This window comes from Odocoileus virginianus, chromosome 14 (assembly GCF_023699985.2).
Source record: "Odocoileus virginianus isolate 20LAN1187 ecotype Illinois chromosome 14, Ovbor_1.2, whole genome shotgun sequence".
Taxonomy (NCBI): domain Eukaryota; kingdom Metazoa; phylum Chordata; class Mammalia; order Artiodactyla; family Cervidae; genus Odocoileus; species Odocoileus virginianus.
Window position 1 is genome coordinate 51,881,042 of NC_069687.1, and position 16,566 is coordinate 51,897,607.

At 39.4% G+C, this 16,566-nt stretch overlaps 1 pseudogene; it reads left to right on the forward strand.

Annotated features, from left to right (window-relative positions):
- Window positions 1-13,887: 13,887 nt before the first annotated feature.
- On the forward strand, window positions 13,888-14,973 carry LOC139038219 (histone-lysine N-methyltransferase SETMAR-like; annotated as a pseudogene).
- Window positions 14,974-16,566: the final 1,593 nt, after the last annotated feature.

The following is a 16,566-nucleotide window of genomic DNA, read 5'->3' on the forward strand; positions in this document are numbered from 1 at the left end:
CACACTGTGGGGGGTGTTCTGGAATCTTAAGATGGAGAACAATATGACAGAAACCAAAGTAATCCTTTCTCACCTCATAGGTGCCCCTATCTAATTTTTTTTAACTGCATTATCACTATTATCATGGTCATACCATTAAGTCTTGAGGTTATCATTTATCATATTCAACAGATTAACTGAGATTCAGTTTAGTTGATTGATTTCATCCCTATCTACTTTGTCACCAAATCTTATTAGTCTAAGATATCTGCCATTTATTTTATTTTCTCATCACTCTACCTGGACTGTTTTTTCTCCATAATCCTGCCTGTTCAACAGATGCCTATTTTTCTAGTTTCTTTCAAGCCCCAGTTCTTCTAGGAAGCCTTTCATAATCTCCACATGCAGAATCACCTAGCCTCTTTATGACCCCCACCGTCTAACACTGTTCTTTATTATGGCACAGATCTCAGTGTCCTTACATTAAAGTGTTTGTGAATGCTTTCTTTATCCTACTTTTCTCTCACAGGTCAAGGCAAGGCTCCCTCCCGTTCTTTGTGTTTCTAGTAGCACTTCGAATTGTCATGTGGAGTAGGTGTTCAGTCCTTGTTGACGGAAAGTTCAGCAAACCTTATAGTCTCAAGGGTCAACAAAGTGGTTAATAGTAGGTATTAAGCTGTCACTGGCTTAATACTTAATCAAAGAGATAAAAATGGATAAGACAAAAATCAAAACATGGTGAGTTTAAGAGTTTTAGGAAAAGTTAGTGGGAGGAAAATGGAGATAGCAAGAAAGTAGAAAGCCATTTAAAATATTTAACAGACTTGGATTGAGTGCCTGCAGTGTGCCAGGCAGTAAGGGGACGCAACACTGAGCAATTAAATATGGTCTCTGCTCTCGTGGGCCCTGCACCCTAGAAGGGAGAAGGAAGAGAGTCCGTAAGCAGACACATGTGCAAGTTGGCAGGTAGGTTGTGGTAAGTGCATAAGAAAGGTAAATCAGGGTAAGAATTGAGCAGATTGTGGAGGGTGGGAGGCACAGCGATGGGTGGTCAGTGAGTGTATCATTTGCGCTGACATTTGAGTGAAGTGAGAAATTTCTGGGCAACAAGCATCGTACCCGAGGACATTTCTTCAGCTTGTGCTGGGAGTTTTGACTTGTTTGGACCTTGGAGGAACAGCGTTAGACCAGTGCTGTTGGAACAGAATAAGTGGCAAAGAGAATGGTAGGAGAAAGAGACAGTTATATTGTGAATTAAGACACCACAAGCAACTGCCTGGTGCTATTAGACCTGCCCATGAGTGCATACATGCGTGCTAAGTCATTTCAGTCATGTTCGACTCTTTGCGACCCCATGGACTGTGGCCCGCTGGGCTCCTCTGTCCATGGAATTTTCCAGGTAAGAATACTGGAGTGGGTTGCCATGCCCTCCTCCAGGGGATCTTCCCAACTCAGGGATGGAGCCCGCATCTCTTATGTCTCCTGCATTGGCACTAACGCCACCTGGGAAGCCCATTGCTGTGATTCCATGGAGTAGAGGGTTCTTCAGTCCTGCTTCCCAGAAAGCAGCAGTATTGAAGTGATAGCTCAGCATGGCAGGTGACTATGCCAGCCCTGGGTACCTCCTAGGCAGATGAGATAGGTCAGGCTTATTCTGGGTGGCTAGCTATCTCCAGCTAAGGGGAAAGGATGAGAAGGCTTGGTTTTGGTCTTAGTTCCTCGTGATGTTCTCCAAACGAGCTTTACGGAGTTCTGTATTCCATACAATAAAATTGTACCTTATATGTGTTTAGTCAATCCTTTGGGTACTTAGGACTTCCAGGGAGCCAGAAGTGGTGAGAGAGCTTCACCAGCCCCTCTGCAGAGACACTGCCCCTGTGGCCAGGCTTTTGTGTCAGCCTTCCTTTCTTACATCTCTGTCTCCTCTCTGATTGCAAGGTTTCCCAATTTTGTCATTACTGACATTTTGAGCTAGATAGTTTTTGTTGTAGGGAATTGCTTTGTGCACTGGAGAATGTTTAGCAGTGTCCCTGGTCTCTCCATGTCAGTAACAACCCCTGGTGTCTAGACATTGCCAAAAGTCCCAGACATTTGACAAAAAGCCTCCAGCGATCAAAATTGCCCTCGTAGAGAGCCACTTGCTTAATGAAGTGATCTTGGAGGATGAAAGATTCTCAAAAAGAGCGATGAATATGTGCTCCAAGTTATACAAGCAATTGCTATCTTTCCTGGGATGTCAGAAATATTCCACAGCACACTATTATTTTTCTCGGAAACTATAGACAGGCTGTTCATTTTATTTTTTTAAGGTTACTCTTTTCAAACTCATGGCTTAGAATAATCAATACATTTGAAAATCATTTTTGTCCCCAAGTGAGAATAACAAGTGGGAAAAAACAAATAGCAAGGCTTTGCTTTTCCCCACTTTGTGAACAGGCAGTTTTTCTCCAGTCAAGATGTTAAGTGGCTTGTGCACTAAGATGATTCACCTACAGGGTGCTGTTACATCTAGGTCAAACAGCCGTATTTGGTGTATATCTGTTCTCCCTCTGTAGGCATTTGAAAGTGCAGAACACCTGCTTATTGTATCTTTTCCCTTATAGCTTCAGCAGCATGTATGGAATTGCTACATGGAGAGCCTCCTTCAGACTTTCCCAAAGGATAAAACTGTTTTGGAAAGTGATCATTGGCTTTTCAAAGATGAATTATTTGTCCTCCCGTCTTCACTCCCATATTATGGGGGAAAACATAGGGTTCCAGGGACCTTGTCACAGAACAGGCTAGTGAATACGTGTAGGGCATTCAGGGTGGAGCTGTCTTTATTCTCCTCCATGTATATGGTAAGTGTGGCAAACTCATTTCCCATCAACCTCGTTGTTATGCCATCCCCAAATCATACTATCAATGTATATTTGGTATTATAACTAACATATTTTTGAATTGCCAAAGTATAATGAACAACCCCAAATAGAAAACCAGAACTTCATTGTTTATGTTCTTCATCAGTGAACTTTTTTTTCCCTTTATTTTTCTGGTTGGGATTCATGTTAGTTAACACAATTACTTACTGAAAAGCAGCAGCTTTTCAGTTACAAATTGCCACTTTTGTCAGCACTTAGCTTTCTCTTCAATTTCAAAAACACTCTAAGTTCTGTAAAGCCATTGATGATTTTAAAAGAACCCTGGTAAGAAAGGACTTGGAAATCACTGTAGAATATTCTCTGAGGCTATTCATTCAATATACTACTGAAATCAAATGGTCATACAAAATATCTGGCATCTTCAAGGGAAATACTGAAGACAAGATGGTATCTTTCTTCTTTCTTCTACAAATTATGATATATCTGTACTAGAAATATGGAGAGGAATTTTTGTCAGTTAACAACAGAGAAGATACTAGAGAAAACCAGAAAAAAGCAAGTGAAGAGAATGTGTGTGGGGGTGGGGTGGGTCGGTGAGGGTATGCATGCCCTTGTGTGTATAAAGGTTAGGCATGGGGAGAAAGAAATTGGGAAACTTGGGTGAGAGTAAGGGCTCCTATGTGAAAAGATACTACAGATATTAGACCTCCACTCAGAAAACCAAAGACTAGGCAGAAACTTAATTAATATCAGTAAAATTGCAAACAACCTGGAAAGAGAAAAGAGGGCCTGTTCAAAAAAACCTTCAAGACCTAGGATAAGAGAAGTTCCTTTAGAAACTTGATAGAGACATTTAATATAAATACAGAGAAGCATTAAGTGGCTTAGTCAAGGACATGCTGAGACACACTAAGTCCTGCTATAGGTAGGAAATGAAAACACACTTAAAAAAAGGATTGGGACATATTTATTTAGGGTTGACAGAGTTATGAATGCCTTCCATGGAAAGGAGGGCTAGAGCCAGCCTTCCTTTCTACAACTTTGACTGGAAAGTCAGCCCAAGCTGGTGGGGTCAAATGTGGGTCGGAATAAGGAAATTCTTATTAATATTTTCATGCTTTGGTATTGATGTTGAATGAAATTGTTTGTTGTGATTTTAAACCACCAACTCGTATGCTTTTCGTATTCTTCCTTTGAATCACCACTGAAGAGAAAAATCTAAGAAAGTTATGTAACAAAGCACAAGGTTCTTTTGTCTGTAAATAATGAATGGTCAGCCAATTTCTGACTGGATTGAGAGATACCTGGAAGCCAGATTGAATTCCTAGCTCCATTAGTGACATCTGTAAATAATAACCAAAGTGATTGACATTTATATATTAGTTGCTGGGCCAGATACCCTAATTTAGTCCTTACAACAACCCTTTAGGCAGGTGCTTCTCTTACTTCCATTTTACAAATGGGTATTTTTAGATACCTGGGCTTCCCTGGTGGCTCAGATGGTGAAGAATCTTCAGTGCAGGAGACCTGGGTTCATACCCTGGGTTGGGAAGATCTCCTGGAGAAGGGAATGGCAACCCACTCCAGTTTTCTTGCCTGGAGAATCCCATGGACAGAGGAGCCTGGTGGGCTACAGTCTACGGGGTCACAAAGAGCGGAACATGGCTGAGCGACTAACACTGTCACTGTCATTCTTAGATGCAGAGAGGTTAAGTTGCCTAAGGTCATACAGTTAGTGAGTGAGAGAGCTGGCATTTGAATCTAAGGACTGTGGCTCCCTCCTCTACAGTCTTAATCACATGTATACATACTGTCTACTTCCTGCCAGATTTTTATGATTTCTATGAAGCAGCAACTAAATCAGAAGGCAATGTGAAAACTGTCCAGCGATGATTATGAGTAAAGGAGAAAATAACTCAACAACTGGCTTAATTGGGGATTAGTGGGGATCAGCTTAAGTATTATCGGCTCCAAATATGCATGATGTAATTGCAAAAGTGGAAATGGTAACTGGTTTAAGCCAAGTGTAAATATGTGGTATTATCTGGAAAACTTGATGGGGTTTTACTTTTTTCTCCTCCTTTCAGAAGTTAGGTTTATAAGACCCTTCAAACTCTTTGTGTAAAGGAGCAAATACTCTGACAAGTAACATTCCTTTTTAAAGTGAAACTTTTAGGAGACTTTAAAGTGAATGTTTGAGTTAAACTGTGTCTTAAAAATATCATGACAGACCAGATGCAGAAACGCTATGAGGTCAAAACAAGGTTATAAGAATGCTTTAGAAAAAATGGCAGGCAGAGAATTATTTAGAGATGAGGAATATTGTGTTTGTAAGAGGACTTTCTAGATTCCCCATACTATTTTCCCCAGGTGATTTTAAAGGTAGCTGTGAGAACATAGAAGTTGGTAGTTGAAAATAATGACAAAGAATTGAGTCCTAATGATTAAAAAAAAAAAAAAAACCCTTACCAACTTAGAATGGCCATTTTCCCGACCAAAGTATATATAGCTAGCTAAAACATGGTTTGTTAGCTTGTCCCAATTATTTTTAAGCATTTCCCCCCAAACCCTTGGCATCCTTTCTTCAAAGAAACTTTGTGAAGAAGTCTGGTATGTAGAACACACAAAAGCTCAAGCTGATACTGGGGTGGGAGTGGAAAATCTGCTGGAGTTGCATAGAGACCCTCCCTTTTGTATATATCTTATTTCTCTTGAACAGAACCTAGACTTTTAACTTGGAACTGAACAATTTCTGGATTAGCTTGTTGTTGTAAATTTTGGCTAAAACCTTGAAATAACAAGGCATAAAAGACATTACATACCCCAGCCCCCAAGTTTAACAATATGAATTTTAAGTTTTTGTCAAGCTGGTACCTTTTGAATACTGTTATTTTTTAAAGTAAGCTAAATCCATGTTTTCTAAAACATATTGGGAAAGAACCTCATGTTGATTTTTCTTGATTCAGTGTCATTTAATTGTTTGTATCTTTCTGTTGTATTCTCTGTGGCACAAACAGCTATAAAATTTATAAAGCTATCTAGATGGCAAGAAGCAAATATGCTACAGTTACTTTGAAACTGAGTTTCAACTTGAATCCATCTGGTATATTTTTTCACTTGAAGAGACTGAACATATTGTGTTATCTGTAATTATCTGTAAATATCTATCATTATTGGAGAGAATGCTGGTACTAAGAATCATGTAGATTAAGTGATCTATTGCCTTTATTCTTTTTTCTGTCATTTTTTCCTTCCAGTGCTATCTTATCTACTGGTCTCCAGGAAAAGCTCTAGTTCCCGTTCCACTCTGCTCTTTAGAATCCCAAAGAGAAGGTGTTTGGCTGTGAATGAGTTAGTTCAGTTTGGTCACGTGGTCATGTCCAACTCTTTGTGATCCCATGGACAGCAGCATGTCAGGCTTCCCTGTCCATCATCAACACCCAGAACTTGCTCAAACTCATGCCCATTGAGTCGGTGATGCTATCCAATCATCTCATCCTCTGTTATCCCCTTCTCCTTCTGCCTTCAATCTTTCCCAGCATCAGGGTCTTTTCTAATGAGTCAGTTCTTTGCATCAGATGGCCAAAGTATTGGAGCTTCAGCTTCAGCATCAGCATCCTTCCAATGAATTTTCAGGACTGATTTCCTTTAAGATTGACTGGCTTGATCTCCTTGCAGTCCAGGGGACTCTCAAGAGTCTTCTTTAGCACCACAGTTCAAAAGCATCAGTTATTCTGTGCTCAACCTTCTTTATGGTCCAACTCTCACAACCATTCATGACTACTGGAAAAACCATAGCTTTGACTAGATGGACCTTTGTTGGCAAAGTAATCTCTCTGCTTTTGAATATGTTGTCAAGGTTGGTCATAGCTTTTCTTCCAAGGAGCAAGCATTTTTTAATTTCATGGCTACAGTCACCATCTGCAGTGATTTTGGAGCCCAAGAAAATAAAGTCTCTCACTGTTTTTCATTGTTTCTCCATCTATCTGCCATGAAGTGATGGGACCAGATGTCATGATCAACATTTTTTGAATGTTGAGTTTTAAGCCAGCTTCTTTACTCTCCTCTTTGAGTTTCATTGGGAGGCTCTTTAGTTCCTCTTCACTTTCTGCCATAAGGGTGGTGTCATCTGCATATCTGAGGTTATTGATATTTCTCCCTGCAATCTTGATTCTAGTTTGTGCTTCATCCTGTCCAGCATTTTGCAAGATGTGCTCTGCACATAAATTAAATAAGCAGGATGACAGTATACAGCCTTGACGTACTCCTTTTCCAATTTGGAACCAGTCTGTTATTCCATGTCTGGTTCTAACTGTTGCTTCTTGACCTGCATATAGATTTCTCAGGAGGCAGGTGAGTTAAGCAGCCAACGGATGTTTACAGCACCTGCTTCTTGCTGGGCCATAAGTACTGCTCTAATACTGCAGTGGTGAGCAATCCAGGGGAGGTTCAGTGTTCGCCCTCATGGAGCTTAGACTTCAAAGGGAGAGACAAACATATTGACATAATCATATGATATCAAGTTAGAATTGTGACAAGTGTTATAAAGGAAAGTATAGAAAAGAATAAAATCATGTACAAGGGAGAACTAATTTGGTCCCCAGGAGAGGAAGAGACTCTGTGCAACTGATGTTAAAGCACTTTAAAATAAGAGTGTTAAAAGCTCAGAGAATTGGGAGTTAAATTAGAAGATTTGGGGTTAGAAAAATCACAAGTATGGAGGAGCTGAAAGTACATATCATTTTTGGCAGATGATAGCCTTTTTTTATATGCTGGTGATAGAACCCAGATTCTAGCTAGGTAACAAGGTTAAGTATTTCTGATGGAACTAAGCAGAATAAGAAGTACAAAAAACTAGGGCAAGTGATAGCTTTCATATATATTTTAGGATTTTCATTTTCTGTGGGTCAATAGAGAAGGAATTTAATTTGGAAATAAATTAACAATATCAAGAGCTCCTATTATTAAAATTTCAGGCCAATATTGTGAGATTTGAACATTTACATTTTCAAGGTTAGATTTTCTGTACTATCTTCATTCTTGATTCATATCATTTAACTCTTTCAGATTAGCTTGGGAAATGGAATGAAATCATCCCTTAGAGTATATACTATATGGATTTGGGGTAAATATAATTCACTTTCAGTCCTGACTCATTTTATAGTTTTTTATGACAGTGCAAAAACATGTTTTGAAGGAAGTGTTCTACCTGTTTCATTGGTTCCAGCAGATATGTAGAATCGGTGTCAAGATTTGGGAAATCAGAAAAATTTTATTTTTTTTAACTGAACCCTACTGGGGTTTATAGGAAAAAGAACATATGTGGTATATATTAGCCTTAAGGCTACCTTGTACATCTTTTGCAAAATTTTAGGCATGGGCCTTTATTAAAGCTAAACAAGGGTCTTGGTATGGGTCTGTACAAAGTGGTAACTACTTGGACTTCTGCCTGGCATGCCACAGTAGATACCTGACATCTGTTCAGCATGCCTTTCCTCTTACTTTTTTCAGCAAGGTTCTGCTTTCCCATAGAAGAGTACTCTTCCCCCATTCTATATGGTTTAATATTAATAAGATAATCACTCAAGATGTATGAGTTCTCTGTCCAAAGGTGCAGTGACTCAAGCAAGACCGATAGGATTCCTCCTGGGAATTTGAACTTAGGGCAATTCTCCTTTTCCTGAATCCCTAAGACACATAATTTCAACTGATTGTGGACTCTCTTATCAGGAAATGTTCTTAAATAAAAAATAATCCAGAAAAAATTTCAGAGTAGAAAATTCTTGGAGCAGATTCATTTTTAATGCTAGTGACCTAAAGAGACGCTCTCGGAGTTGCTGCTCCCCAGAACCTCAAGCTGTCCTCATTCTTGTCCTTCCTAAGGATCCTGTGAAGCACATCATTCCCTCCTGTTGTGGGTAAGTTAGTCAGAGTATGGTCTGACTCTTGTGATGAGAGCCTAACTGACTAGTATGTGTTTGTTTTATTCTTTTGGATTGACTTCTTTTGCATGGACCACCTTGGTTTGCTCTTCCCATATCCCCAGAGTGGCACCCCTCCTGGAAGAAGGCTATGGAAAGAGGCAGAGGAAGTCGCTGGGCTTGATTTTAGTAGAGGCTTTGGGCCAGGTCCCCAAGGGAGTGCTGGCCTCTGACATTATCCAGTCCTGTTCATTAAAGTAAGAGGTTCTTTATCAGAAGATGGGGAAGTCCATATAGCAACAAAAATTAAAAATTGAGCTGTTGCCTCCCCATCCTCATTTCATATATGGACCTGGAGTGCTAGATGGGTGGTTGAGGTGGAAAAATTCTTACCAAACATCACTAGAGATGTGACCATAGAAACACATTTTCTTGAGTGATTTTTACAAACCTTGATGAAGCTAGGAGGCTGGATATGGTTTCCATTTCACAGATGCATAAACTGCAGCTCAGTCTGTGTGATATGATTGTCTCAAAGACAGAACTCAGGCCACTTAGCCCAGGGCTCTGTCTCCTCCATTATTGAGGCCACATCGTATGTATCCATTGACTGTGAATCAAAGTTCTGTTTTGGAAAAGAATTGCTCAAGTATCCTTGGTCCCCACCCTTGCACATGTTAAATAATCCAGTTATATTATTTTTAAGTACTTGCTTGCAAATTTAGCTTGAGATATAGAAAATTGCTGTTTGGTAGGTGAAAAGGTGTCAGATATGGGCTGTTCCATGTGATTCAACCCACACTGTTGAGAGGTCAATCTCACCTCTTAGCCATTCTCCTTCCTCACTCAACAACATGCATGGCCTCCTCCCTGTCTTTGCACAGAAGTTTCTTGCCTCAAGACCTTTGAATTTTGTTTTCTCTGTCTTGATTACTCTTCTTTCAAATGATTCCCATCCTTACTTTCTTAAGAAATGTTATGTCAATGTTACCTTTTCAAAGAAACCTTCCTTCACCGTCTAGTCTAAAATTTTAATCCCCTGTCCTGATCAAAGACACATTTTCTATCCCCTTTTCTGCATTTTCCTTTTAGGACTTATTATTTTGTATATTATATTAAATGTGCAGTTATTTGTTTTGTTTATTGCATATCTCTACCTTATAATGAAGCTTCAAGTGGGTAGAGATTGTAGTTTGTTTTATTCACTGCTGTATCTCCAATATCTGAAATAGTGCCTGACACATAGTAGGTACTCAATAAAATATGCTGACTAAGTGAGTGTGGACTGATCAGTAGTAGTCATACATCCATGGGTCCTGATCTTTGAAAACACCACATTGGTAATTGGCTACTCTGTTTTGTGACAAAAGCAGAATTGTGGACGTTTCTGTAGCTGTGGTACAGAGTGAGGGGGAGGCCAAGGAGACACAACTCTGGCCCATTCTGTCCCCATTCAAACAGGACACTTCAGTGTTTAATCTCTTATATATTGAGGTTCAGGTAAGATTTCATTAGGGAAAAGATTTATGCAGGTAACAACAGTTTGAAACCACTGATTAGGGATAGCAAAACCAAAAAGTGTTTGTAAGTGACAGAGTAGTTTTGGGACTAAAATATTATGATTACAGTTTTCTTACAACCCCATAAGGAGAGCATAAGGGGGGATGATGGGAAGTCATCTGTAAAACCTCTACATTCAGTCTCATATTTCAGAGATTTAAAAAACTGTTCTTAAAATGTATAAGTTATCGTCTCATGATCAGTCGCGTCCTACTGTTTGCAACCCTGTGGACTGTAGCCCACCAAACTCCTCTGTCCATGGGATTTTCCAGGCAAGAATACTGGAGTGGGTTGCCATTTCCTCCTCCAGGGAATTTTCTCCAGCCAGAAATAGAACCATGCTCCCTGCATTGCATCTTTACCTGTGAGCCACTGGGGAAGCCCCACAAAGTTGTTGTATTTTAATGAACTGTTGAAAGCTCTCTCCCTCATCCTTAGGTATATTACTCTGTATTAATACTCTCCATATGATTGAAAATTTCTAATAGGGAAGGGGACATAATGTAATTTATATATTTATTTTGGGAAATTGACCTGAGTGCTCTACTTGCCAGAAGCAAAAGGTAAGTGGGCATTAGGGAAAATGGGTCTTAGTCCAAAGTTCCCCAAATTTGTGTATTTTCAACACATTTTTAAATGCATGATGACATGAAAAATGTTAAAGCCATGATGTAAATATATTAGAAGAATCTACGTGGAAGCAAGGTGGTGAACCATGCAGAGAATGTAATCAAAAGATGTATCAGCCTCTATTTGTTCTCCCAGGAACCTGGCCCAGAACGCTGTCCTGTGGCTGCCTGGTAGTCATTTAACAAACAGATTTCATATCCAAGGGATTTACAGCTAGAGATGTGCAGGGTCTCACAGCTACATACTTGGCAGGATTACGATTAACACACAGATCACTGAGTGCTGCTTTCATATTCTGTTTTTCCATGATACACTGCTTCTCTCTTACAAATGCTTCAGAATGAATATAAATGCACTTTATGTTAATACAGGACTTTGTTCTATTGACAGTATAAGCATATAAAGCAAGCTTTCACTTATCTAGATTTATACATTGAAAAGGAACATGCTAACCACAGTATTAGTTGAATACTTCATCATTCTTAGACTGGAAAAATAATTAATATTTAGCTAATAATAATGATTAGGATGGAAGAAATACCACTTCCATGCAACTATACACATTTAAGACCACCAGAGAAAATAGATGGAAACAGGAAGAAGGATAGAAAAGAAGTCTACATGATAGTTATGCAGAGTGAAGTGCATTCTGAGTAGAAATGAGAACATCTGGGTGAATAAGACAGAGGAAAGCTATAGGAGCCAGTGATGCCATAAAATGGAAAAATTCGTGTGTTGTTAAATGAACTCTTCCATTTATTTTGGTTCTTAACCTGTCTTGATCCAGGGACCTTTTGAAAATCTGGTTAAAATGATAGACTTTCTCCCCAGACAATGCTCCTAAGCACAGTGTTCCCAAAGGCCTCTAAGTGGTGTGCAAAAATGTAACCTTTGTTTACCGATGGCTGCACTTCGTCTCTATCTCTTGCCTGCATTCGGCCTGATAGAAGGCACCTAATCCAGCTCCTGGCAGTAAGCCATCTCTTCTGTGATGCCTCCATGACTTGAGGTTTAAACTAGCAACAGCAATGAGATCTTGACATGTCCTCTCCTCTTCCTCCTTCTGGGATTACTTCTGAACTCTGGGATTCTGCTTCTTGGTCTGGATCGCCTTTGAGCAGGTATTCCGGAGATGTATGAATCACGTGTTGGGACTTCAGTTGCTGCTTCCCTCACCTCTTGCTTTTCTTGCCAAGAAGCCCTGTCCCCATCCTGCTCCACCTGAATGGTCCCTGCTGCTGGTCACTGCTGGGTCCTTTAGTCCCTGATTTTCCCTCTCTCAGGGCTCTGCTCTCCTTCCAATCCCTGTCTCCTTGACAGCTTGGAGCCCCTGGATGGGACAGGAGAAATAAGTTGGTTATAAAGGATTCTCCTTCTGGAAATATAAGAATACCTCTATGTATTTATTTAAAAATATGCAAAGAATAAGTGAAAAAGTAATAAAGATGCTTTATAATAGGGGAGGGATAGGAATGGAGTAAGAGAGATGGAGAAATGAATGAGACTTCTGAGTGTGCATTTTCAATAGTCTGGGCTTTTAAACCATTTTAATACTCTATTTGTTCAAAAAATAAAATTCAAAAGGATGAAACAAGTCAAATCTTAAAATTGTTTACTAACAGAAGAAAACACTAATCCTTATTGTATCTTAAACTGGTAACTATAGAAGGTAACTTCACTGGACTGCATTTAAACACATATTTGTACTCAGGTATAATCTAAGATAACAAAAGAACTGTAGGAGAATCTTAAACTGTATTTAGTAGTTAGCTCTTGCAATTATTATAATTCTGAAACTATTTTGTATGTATTTTAGGATAAAATAATTGAATCAATATGTTGATATTGTTGGCAGCCAGGATTTGGTTGCAAAATGTATGGTGGGATGTAAACAGTTGATGGTTCTTGGGGAGGGATATGGAAGTTTCAGGCAATTTTCTTTTAATTTTATGGAGGTTTGAAATTTTGTAAGACAGAAAGTAAAAAGCCTACACCCTGAGTTAATCTAGGTGTGGATTATTACTGTCATTTTGCACATATCATTGTTGTTGTTGTTTAGTTTCTAAGTCGTGTCCAGCTCTTTGCGACCCCATGGACTGTAGCCCAAGAGGCTCCTCTATCTGTGGAATTGTGCAGGCAAGAATACTGGAGTGGGTTGTCATTTCCTCCTCCAGGGGATCTTTCCAAACTAGGGATCAAACCTGCATCCCCTGCATTGGCAGATGGATTCTTTAAGGCTGAGCCACCAGGGATGACCCATTTTGCACGTAGGGAATGGTTAATATTTAGGTTGGTGCAAAAGTAATCGCGGTTTCTCATTGTTGAACTTTGCCATTTGATATTGGAATACATTCTTAAATAAATGTCATTTTGTTATATATCATCTTAATGCACATTTTTTTCATGTCTTTTGCTAATGAATTATTACTTGTTTATTTTGTTGTGGCCATGCATTCCGGGAAACAAACTCACTCAGAAGGACAATGCAGATAATGGAGTGCAGTTTATTACACTGGCGGGCCCAAGGCAGAGTTTCCTCTTAGCCAAGGACCCCAACCAGTTTTTGTGAAAACCTTATATACCCTAAGTGTACGTGCCCAAATCCACCCCCCCAAATTCCCTGAAACTAGTCTGAACAAAGGAAAAGAAAGATACAAAGTTAACCTGTGATTCTTATGCCTTAAACCTAGGTAGTTAACAGTGGACAGATATCAATAGGCCTGAGGTCATACCCCAATAAACATAATAGAATTTATGATTCTATTCGGTTACACAGATAATTAGGGTATTCTTTTAGGCAACCGAGAGTCTAAGTATGAGCCCTAGATATGAGCCCTAGGTAAGAGCTCTTCCTTCTGGGGGGTCTGGTTTTCCAATTGGTATGTTGTTTCCATAGATCCTGGGCATATAGCTCAAAGCTCACTGTCCAGCCCAAGATGGAGCCCTGCTTTCAAGATGGAGCTTGTTCTGTCTGTCTCCTCCTTCAATTTTATATTTATTTTAGACTATGGAAAGATGTTAGACATAAAGCAAATTTCAACAATTTTGAGTTCAAAATGGGTTATAAAGCAGCAGAGACAACTTGTAGCATCAACCACATATTTGGCCCAGGAACCACTAATGAATGTACAGTGCAGAGGTGGCTCAAGAAGTTTCACAAAGGAGAAGAGAGCCTTGAAGATGATGAGTGTAGTGGCCGGCCATTGGAAGTTGACGATCAACTGAGAGCAATCATCAAAGCTAAACCTCTTACAACAATATGAGAAGTTGCCTAAGAACTCAACATTGACCACTCTGATCATTTGACATTGAAGCAAACTGGAAAGGTGAAAAAGCTTGATAAATAGGTGCCTCATGAGCTGACCATAAACCAAAAAAATCATCGTTTTGAGGTGTTGTCTTCTTTTACTCAATGCAAGAACAGCGAACCATTTCTTGATTGGATTGTGACATATGATGAAAAGTAGATTTTATATGACAACTGGCAACAACCAGCTTGGTGGCTGGACCAAGGAGAAGCTCCAAAGCACTTCCCAAAGCCAAACTTGCACCCCAAAAAGGATCACAGTCACTGTGTGGTGGTCTGCTGCCTGTCTGATCCACTACAGCTTTCTGAATCCTGGCGAAACTATTACAACTAAGTATGCTCAGCAAACCGATGAGATGCACCAAAATCTGCAGTGCCTGCAACCGGCATTGGTCAACAGAAAGGGCTCAATTCTTCCTTGTGACGACACCCAACTGCATGTAGCACAACCAGCACTTCATAAGCTAAATGGATTGGGCTACAGAGTTTTGACTCATCTGCCATATTCACCTGACCTCTCCTCAACTGACTACCACTTCTTCAAGCTTCTTGACAACTTTTTGCAGGAAAATTCTTCCACACTCAGCAGGACACAGGAAATGCTTTCTAAGAGTTCATCGAATCTTGAAGCATAGATTTTTATGCTACAGGAATAGACAAACTTATTTCTCATTGGCAAAAATTTGTTGATTGTAATGAATCCTATTTTGATTAATAAAGATGTGTTTGAGCCTAGTTAAAATAACTTAAAATTCAGAGTCTGCTTCCATGTCCTAGTTATTATAAAAAGTGCTGCAGTGAACATTGGGGCACATGTATCTCTTTAATTATGATATTCTCAGGGTATATGTCCAGTAGTGAGATTGCTGGGTCATATAGTAGGTCTATTCCTAGTTTTTTAAGGAATCTCCATACTGTTCTTCATAGTGTTTGTTTCAATTTATATTCCTCCCATCAGTGCAATTTACATTTCTGCCCTTTTCTCCACAACCTCTCCAGCATTTATTGCTTGTAGATTTTTTAATGATAGCCATTCTGACCCTTGTGAGGTGATACCTCATTGTAGTTTTGATTTTCATTTCTCTAACAATGAATGATGTTGAGCATCTTTTCATGTGTTTATTAGCCATTTGCATGTCTTTGGGGAAATGTCAGTTTAGGTCTTCTGCCCATTTTTTTGATTGGGTTGTTTGTTTTTCTGGTACTGAGATGCATGAGCTGTCTGCATGTTCTGGAGATTAATCCTTTTTCAGTTGTTGTGTTGCAATTATTTTCTCCCATTCTGAGGGTTGCCTTTTAATCTTGTTTATTGTTTCCTTTGCTATACACAAACTTTTAAGTTTAATTAAGTCCCATTTATTTACTTTTGCTTTTATTTCCATTCCTATAGAAGGTGGGTCAAAGAGGATCTTGCTGTGATGTATGTCAGAGTGTACTGCATATTTTTGTCTAACACCCAAAAAAGATGTCCTTCTCATTATAGGGGACTAGAATGCAAAAGTAGGAAGTCAAGAAACACCTGGAGTAACAGGCAAATTTGGCCTTGGAATATGCAATAAAGCAGTGCAAAGGCTAATAGAGTTTTGCCAAGAGAACACACTGGTTATAGCAAACACCCTCTTCCAACAACACAAGAGAAGATTCTACACATGGACATCACCAGATGGTCGACACCGAAATCAGATTGATTATATCCTTTGCAGCCAAAGATGGAGAAGCTCTATACAGTCAGCAAAAACAAAACTGGGAGCTGACTGTGGCTCAGATCATGAACTCATTGTCAATTCAGACTTAAATTGAAGAAAGTAGGGAAAACCACTAGACCATTCAGGTATGACCTAAATCAAATCCCTTATGACTATACAGTGGAAGTGAGAAATAGATTTAAGGGACTAGATCTGATAGACAGAGAGCCTGATGAACTATGGATGGAGGTTCATGACATTGTACAGGAGACAAGTATCAAGACCATCCCCTTGGAATAGAAATGCAAAAAGGCAAAATGACTGCCTGAGAAGGCCTTACAAATATCTGTGAAAAGAAGAGAAGTGAAAGCAAAGAGAAAAGGAAAGATATTCCCATTTGAATGCAGAGTTCCAAAGAATAGCAAGGAGAGATAAGATCGCTTATCAGTGATAAGCGATAAGATCGCTTCCTCAGCGATCAATGCAAAGAAATAGAGGAAAACAACAGAATGGGAAAGACTAGAGATCTCTTCAAGAAAATTAGAGATACCAAGGGAACGTTTCACGCAAAGATGAGTTTGATAAAGGACAGAAATGGTATGGACCTAACAGAAGCAGAAGAT